Source organism: Marmota marmota, unplaced genomic scaffold (assembly GCF_001458135.2).
Source record: "Marmota marmota marmota unplaced genomic scaffold, marMar, whole genome shotgun sequence".
Taxonomy (NCBI): Eukaryota; Metazoa; Chordata; class Mammalia; order Rodentia; family Sciuridae; genus Marmota; species Marmota marmota.
The window spans coordinates 11,092,825-11,101,027 of NW_026000005.1; the positions used below are offsets into that span (position 1 = coordinate 11,092,825).

The 8,203-nt window shown below is 41.2% G+C and overlaps 1 protein-coding gene across 1 annotated transcript in view; it reads left to right on the forward strand.

Moving 5' to 3' along the window:
• Nucleotides 1-8,053: 8,053 nt before the first annotated feature.
• The window catches only part of Mfsd6 (major facilitator superfamily domain containing 6), a 62,136-nt gene continuing 61,986 nt past the window's right edge, over nt 8,054-8,203 (forward strand). Inside the window, exon 1 of the mRNA XM_015481155.2 lies at nt 8,054-8,090. The gene's annotated coding sequence lies outside the window, so the exon portion shown is untranslated. The remainder of the gene's footprint in view (nt 8,091-8,203) is intronic.

Here is an 8,203-nt window from a genome sequence, read left to right on the forward strand (position 1 = left end):
CATACATGAGTACTAAAAGATCAGAACAAGGATGTTCATGGAAGCATTATTTGTAATTTTCAAGAATGGGAATAATCCAAGTGTTCCTCAGCAGAAAAATGAAAGATAAATAATGTGCAATCTGTGTATTGGAAATGGAATAACTACACATAGCAATGTAATTTTGAACTGAAGAAATCAAGCACAAAGTATTACATACTGTTTGAGTTTATTTATTATACAATTCAAATTTAAGCAAAACTAACCTGTGAGGTTAGAAATAAAAATGAATGTAATTTGGGGCAGGAGAAGGTAGTAATTTGAAGGGAGTACAGGAATCTTTATGGGATATTGGTAATGATCAATTTCTTGCTATTGGAATGATTACACAATGATTAACTCATTGAACTGTGCTCTTTTGATGTGTGCACTTTTCTGAATAGTTATTATACTCTCATTAAAAGTTTTAAAAATTAAAGATACAAGACTGTTTATGTTTTTGTGTTGGATAAATGTGAGACTGGGAATACGAAAGCTGTTATGGAGACTGTCGCATTAAGACCTGAGTTCCATGGGATGTGTGTAAGGATATGTAGGATGGGTGAGATCAAACACATTAGAGAAATGCCAAGAAGATAAAATTGGCAAAGTTAGTGTTTGGTTGAAGATGATTAAAGATTTTGGACTTTATACTTTAGGCTATAATGATCTAATAGATTTCTCTTAGAAGGGGAAGAACATTAAAAAAATGTTATTTTTGTAACATTAGTCTGTGTATCACTCATAAAATATGCCACCTTCTGTTATTATACTAATTATAATTGATTTATTTATAGCCATACCCTTGCTAGTAGCTTATAAGCCTCTCATAAGGGAGGGACCCGGTTTTATATTTCCTTTTGTCTTCAGTGCTTAACTCTCTGTCCTGACATGGTAGATTCATTATCATTAGGATGACCACAATTAGAAGATAAAAAGCATATTATGATATGGAACTGGATTGGAAATAGACAAAAATATTAGAAAATACATGAAGTAGATTATATTAAAACATCTATTATTCATTTTTAAAAACCTTATTAGATCATATGTAGAAAACTTTATTAACCTAATGAAGAATATCTATGCCAAAGCAACAGTCAGGCTCATACTCAATGGAAAAGTAACAGAGGCAGTCAACAAAGAAAGTAACAACACAAGGGACAACTGTTGGCCATTACAAATATTTACCATTATTTTAGCAATGTGATAAAAATTTTAAAATAGATACAAGTATCAAAAGGGATAGCAAATATCATTATGTATGGCTTGATGTGATTGTCTGCCTAGAAAACTCAAGAGAACTAAGTGAAAATAAGTCATAATAATAGATTGAAATAAATTAGCCTTCTTTGTTACTATTTACGTCTTAAGTCATGTTTTGGGCCCAAAGTTAAGTCCTACTTCCTCCACAAGCCAATGCTGAAGAAGGAAGGAAGGGAAGATAGTGGGAATTAAAAGGAACCATCCTCATTACAATTGTCACCACTGAATTTATCCATTTATTATGATCCATTTAGTCAACAAATATTTATAACTCTCCCTCCATGCCCTTTCCATTTCCTCCCACATGTGATAATCAGTGTCAAAAGCTAGTGCTGTCCTTCCACCTTTCTCTATGCTGAAAGAAGCACATTCCAAGAGTCAGGCTCTGTGTGAGGTGAATGATAACCAGAACACTAGAGAAGGGCAGTCAGGCTCTGGGATGCAGTAACAGAGGTGGGTTAGGGCTGTTAGTCACACTTAGTGTCTGTTCCCTTCTCCTTTCATAGCAAAAGTTTTATCTCTGTACATGAATACTCAAAGACTACATTTCTCAGTCGTCATAGCAGAGAGGTGTGGTCATATAAACAAGTTCCCGCACTGAAATTTGAACAGTAATATTTAAGTGATACGTACAATTTCTGTTTATGTTTTTAAGAGAAAGGAATGCTGGGAGCCATCAGCCAAGTAGGTATGACAATTTCCTTGCCAGCGTACCCCATGTTGCTGACATTTTGCAGTGACATTGAATGTAGTTGACCTTGCTCAAGGACCAGGGCGGATTAGGGTGTTCCCGGTTTAACATAATCGGGTTTAGGGCGTTCCCAGTTTAGGTTCCAGGTTTAAGGTTTAAGATTATTCCTGCTGGGAATAGGGCGTATCCTGCTGCCTAAGTTCCCCTTGAGTTCTCACGGGATTCAGACAGTATATTTTGGGAGACAGAAGCCCAGTGAAGGTGAATTTGGGAGAGAACGTGGATTTGGGCAGAGAACGTGGATTTCCCCAGAACGTGATTGTAGACGGCTGGTGTGAGTTCGGGAATAAAGAGTTGCTGTTTGAATCTGCAAGCTGTGTGGTGGCTCGTGATTGTGTGCCCAGCCAGACTGCGGCATGTGTGCCCAGCCAGACTGCGGCATTTGTGCCCAGCCAGACTGCGGCAAAGGAACATGCCTTCCCTTCCCCACATAGCTCAATGGCTAAAGCGTGCACACAGTGGTGAGAGCTGGATGTTGCATTTTAGTGATGCCTCATTGGACTTGGAGATGGAAGCTTTATATTGAAGATGCATCAAGAGACCATAATTCCTGGTTCCCAACACATGGAGCCACCTATTAACCTACAATTTTATATGAGAGAAAAGTATTCTTTTATTCTTGTTTAAACCACTATATGTGGGCTGTTGCAATGGACCATCCTTTAGCTAACTAATAAGAATGATGAACATTCCTACATTCCCTGTATGCAGAGTCCCATTAAGGAATACACAGTCCAACATGGAAGTCAAACAAGCCATTACAATAGCTATGGTAGGTGCCATGATAGAGAAGACGCACAGCAAATGAAGCCACTGAGGGACAACAAGACTAGTCTGTGGAAGATACAATGGTTTATCTGGGATCTGAAAAAGGAGTAGGGTGTTAAACTTCACACTCCTTGAAACACACACACACACACACGCACACCAACAACAACAACAGGCTGCAGGGGCAACATCCTCCTTAATTTCCTCCTATTTTTATCACTGATTATTCTAAATTTCTCCTCATATATCAACTGGTAAAGGTTGACCTTTCTCAGGGTTCCTTCAATATATTTTATCCTTAAGTGGTTTTCTTCATGACTGTAAATATTACCTCAGCACTGATGATTGCCAAATTGAGTCCTTTATTCTGCGCTTTGGAATCTTATATTTAATTGTCTGCTTCACAGCTCCACCTTCAAGTCTCACAGCCATCTCAAACTTATGTCAAATGTGAACTCTTTCTTCCCTCCAACCTGCTCCTCCCACAGTCTCCTCCTTCTCTGTAAAGGTTATCACAATCTACCCAGTTGTTCCAACCAGAAATCTGAGTCATTCTTAACACCTCCTTTTCCTTGCCTCCCACATCCAATGTATCACCAAGTGTGCTCATACGCTTTCAAAAACTCTCTCAAATTCATCTTCTTCCTCTATCCCTACTACTACCACTGTGATCCAAGCCTGTTAGCCATTCTCTCCTCCACTGACTACTTTCTAACTTAGCCTAACCCCCTACCATCTGAGCCCTCTCCAGGCCATGGTGATATTTTAAAAGCACAGATCTCCTAAACATTCTGCAGTGGTTTGCTTTGAATTTAAGCTTAAAATTCCATACGTTTAATAGGATGTACAGGTATTTGCCTCACCTAGCTCCTGCCTATTTACCCAAAGTTATCAAATTTCCCCATAGCTCACTCCTCATTCAGCTCCGGTCAGAGGATCCTAGCTCTCTCTTGCCTCAAGATATGCCTTTTGTGGGGAAAGAACTTTCCAGAACCCTTTACCTGGCTATCTTTTACTTATGCTTTTAGGTCTCAGTTTAGTGTTACTTCCTCATAGAAGTATCCCTTATCCTCCAGTATAAATTACAATCCTCCACTTTTTTCCCCTGTTGAAGATTTCCAGTTGATTCTCAAAATTCATTCTTTCTTTCTTTTGTAGGAATAGAACTTAGCTGGGCATGTAGCCACTCAGCTAAAGCCCATATTTTCTTCCTTTGCACTCAGATGTGGTCATGTGACTAAGTTCCAGCCAATGGAATGTGAATGGGAATGATGTATATAAATGCTAGTGCTTCCCTAACTGATTGAATTTATAGCCAACATGCCTGTGTGCTGGGGATGGTGAGACCTGAAGCAGTTACCCTGGACCAGAGATGGAATTCCTGTGTTATGTGGACTATCTGTCTACTTAAGGAGTGATAAATGAGAAAAAAATCTCTAGTCCTATTTAACTACTGGAACTTTGAGTCTCCTTGTTACAATAAATGAGGTCTGCTGATAGCACATCCCAGACACACCATACAATGTGAAGGGTGCCCCATGGTGTTACACAACCCTGAAGGATGGCAAAGAGATTACATGGTCAGATGTTTTTAAAGATTACTTTGGTTGTGGATGGAAAATTAATTGAATGGATGAGCACAATGAAGCAGATAGGTCAGAGAAGTGGTTGTCAAAAGGAAGAGGTGAGATAACCTCGTGGGTTAGAATAGCACAGGGATAGAGAGAAGAGGATGGGCTCCAGAGATTTCAAAAGATGGATCTGGGAGAGTTTGGCGTTTGACTTGGTGTGGTCAAAGCCCCCAGTGATGTCCAAATCTCAACCTCAGGTACCTATGAATATGCTACCTTCCATGGCGAAAAGGGACTTTGCAGATGTGATTAAGGCTCTGGAAAGGAGGAGATTATCCTGGGTCATTAGGGTGAGCCCAGTGAAATCATGAGGTTCTTAATAAGAGGGTAAAGGGGTCAGAGTCAGAAAAGGCACCATGAAAACTGAAGCAGAAATTAGAATGGTGTGCTTTGGAAGTGGAGGAAGGGGTCATATGAGGCAAGGAATGTGCCTAGCTTCTAGAAGTGGGAAAAGTCTAAGTGATTGATTCTCCTGTATAGTGTACAGAAATGAAGCTATTATTGACTAGATCAGAAATGTCCCCCAAAAGCTTATGTATTAAAGCCTTGGCCCCCAGTGCAGTAATGCTCAGAGGCGGGGCTTTTGGAAAGTGATTGAGGGCTCTAATCTCATCAATGAATTAATCTACCGATGGGTTCATAGTTGGACCGACTATTGGGAGGCAGTGGAAATTGTAGGAGGTGGGCCTAGTTGGAGGAAGTAGGTCACTTGCAGCATATCCCAGGAAGGGCATATCTTAACCCCAGCCCCTTTCTTCTCCTCTCTCCTCTCCACTTCTCTGCCCCCACATTCCCAGCCACCATCTTGAGGTTGTGCCTTCACAAAGGCCCATAGCAATAGGGCCAACTGACCATGGACTGAAACGTCTGAAACCATGAGCTAAAATAATTTTTCTTCCTTTTAAGTTGTTTACCTCCAGTATTTTGTCACAGTGACAAAAAGCTAACTAACACAGCAGTCCTGCAGTCACTAAACATCGATTTTTTTTTTTTTTTGGTACCCAGAATTGAACACAGGGGTGCTTAACCATTGAGCCACATCCCCAGCTTTTACTTTTTGAAACAGGGTCTCACAAAGTTGCTTAGGGCCTCGCAAAGTTGATGAAGCTGGCTTTGTGATCCTCCTGCCTCAGCCTCCCAAGCAGCTGAGATTACAGGCATGCGCCACTGTACCTGGCCAAATATTCTTTTTTTTTAAGGGCTAATTCTCCCAGCTTTACCATTAGTCTTGTTTTTTTTAAATATTTTATTTTTTAGTTGTGGTTGGACACAATACCTTTTACTTATTTATTTTTATGTGGTGCTGAGGATCAAACCCAGGTCCCCGCACGTGCCAGGCAAGCACTCTACCGCTGAGCCACAACCCCAGTCCCCAAATATTCTTGATATACTAAATATTCATAAGTCAATCAATATCCAGGAAGTCTTAAAAGGATCACCCACTGGTGATACCCATGCAGGCTGTACTCCTCTCTGCCTGAGAAATGCAGAGAAAATCCATAGCAACTACCAGATTAATTGGTGAGCTAGAACTAGAGCCAGGCATACTTGTTCCTATGTCTCCTGGAGCAAGTAAGTATGTGTTGGGTCTGGCACCAGGCACCTTCTGTCTACCAAGCCTCTTTGTTTAACCTCCACTCTGATCCTGTAACTATTCTATCAGTGGGAAAGAATGATATAGCTGAGACTGGAGAAGAAGTATGAAGCTATGCACATTTCATAAATATATCACCCATTTGTACCCCATCCTCTCTCTCTTGGCTTTCATGCTGTGCATTCTTCAATAGCCTTGTGATTTCAACATCTGAAGTCTCTCTGCGCAATGACCTCTGGGTTAGCCTGACTGGTTGTGTACTTGGAGGCTAATTTCCCACACCACACCCACTGGTTAGCTCAGAGACAGTGGGAAGGTGGGAAGGAACAGTAGATCACTATTTCTTCATGCATATTTGTGTCTTCTCCTTATATTGATTTATTTGTGAGTTTTAAAAATTAAGAAAATTTAAAATTTTGTGATCTTTAGTATGTGTATGAGTTGAATAATGACCTACTAGACAGAGCCAAAAACCCTGACATATTTAAAGGATTGTGGCTGTCAGGAAAAAATTCCTTCCTTAACAAGGTCAATTGGAACAACACGTTTTCCCTGTGCTGACCCTTGAGCCTACCCTGTCCTATTTGAAATACAAACACCAGCTTTGATCTCTGGGATGACATGGCTTCACTTTTCAACATGGGGCTGACTTTATAGATCAAGATCTATCCAATATTTCTCCAAGTTTTTTTTCTGTTGTCTTTTCTCATAAAGGAAAGGACCTGAGAGAAGAGAGTCTGTTTGCTTTTTTCCCTTATGTTCTTTTTTAAAAAGTTGTTTATTTAATAGTTGATAGATCAGAAAAATGACAATTCTATTGTGACAGCTACGAACTGTGTACTCTATGAGCCATTTAGTTTAAAATAATGCAGTAGGAAGCAGGTATCTCCAGGCCACATCAAACAACAATCTGTCATTCTTAGAACAATAATCTCCTTCATCATTTTCATTTAAAACTTTAGCACTTGCTACCTTTATTTTGCTTTTATGTGTCGATATTGTAAATGGATCTATCAAGAGGCTGTGTTGTAGGCTTCAGGCACATTTCATGGGTTCCTGGAGAGGGTCTAGCAACTTAGTATTCTTATTGTTTTAATTCTCCCCAAAAAGGGACTCCAAATTCTGAAGCTCCAAGACCTAAAAAGTTCTCATGAGTATGATTTCATGGTTAGGAGGTTAACAACTGGATTTAAAAGAAGTCACCTTTTTCTTTTACTACCTAGTAATTTTGGATAGATTACATTAACTTTCAGCCTCAGTTTTCTTAGTTGTGAAGTGGGAATATCATTACCTATACCCATAAGATTACGATAAAGCTTAAATACTACTTCATATATAATAAACATTCATAAATGTTAGCTTCCATTATTCTCTGCTGTTGCCAGAATAAACGCTGAGAACAGGATATGGCATCCCCTAGAGCCAGTCACAAGCACACAAAAATTCTTGTTGAATGAATACTTTATGCAATCAACTACACTCTCCGCCCTCGCTGTAAGTTTAACCAGAAATACAATTTAAATTACATTCTTAGTGCGACACACAGGATCTCTTCAGCAAAGCGCCAGATACCCCGCACGCAGTACCTTGCTAGGAGGGTGTTTTAGCCTCTGTGAGTTCGTGAAACTCACCACGTTCTTTCCCTCCCTTCTCTCCCAAGTCAACTGAGGACAGTCGATCAAGACTGTGACTTGAGACACTGTGATAGAGCATTTATAGTGTTAGCCTTGTTCCTGGCTCTTAAGAAGCGCTCAATAAATGATGGCTAGTACTATCTTCAGATCAGACGTCCCTCTACTCCCCATCTCAAGTCTTCTTCCTCGCCGTGGCCTGAATTTTTTGCATAGGGAGACAGGGGTCTCGGTCGGAAGCCTGTGTGGGTGGGTGGGTAGGTGGTGGTGGTGGTGATAATGGCGGGGCAGGCTGGAACCTCGACGTCCGCTTTCCCCTTCTTAGTGCGCTTCCCAGCCGGGTCGGGTCCCGGGTCCCCCGGGGCCGCCAGGGCGGGCGGGAGGCCGGGAGGAGGAGGCCGACGCATCCGCCGCAGCCGCCGCCGCAGGAGGCGGAGCGCTGCACCTGGCGGACGGTCCTCGGCGCTCGGCCCTGAATCGGGTCCAGCCGGTAGTGAACGACTGCAGCGACCGTGAGGACCCAGCACCAAGAAGAGCAGCTGCT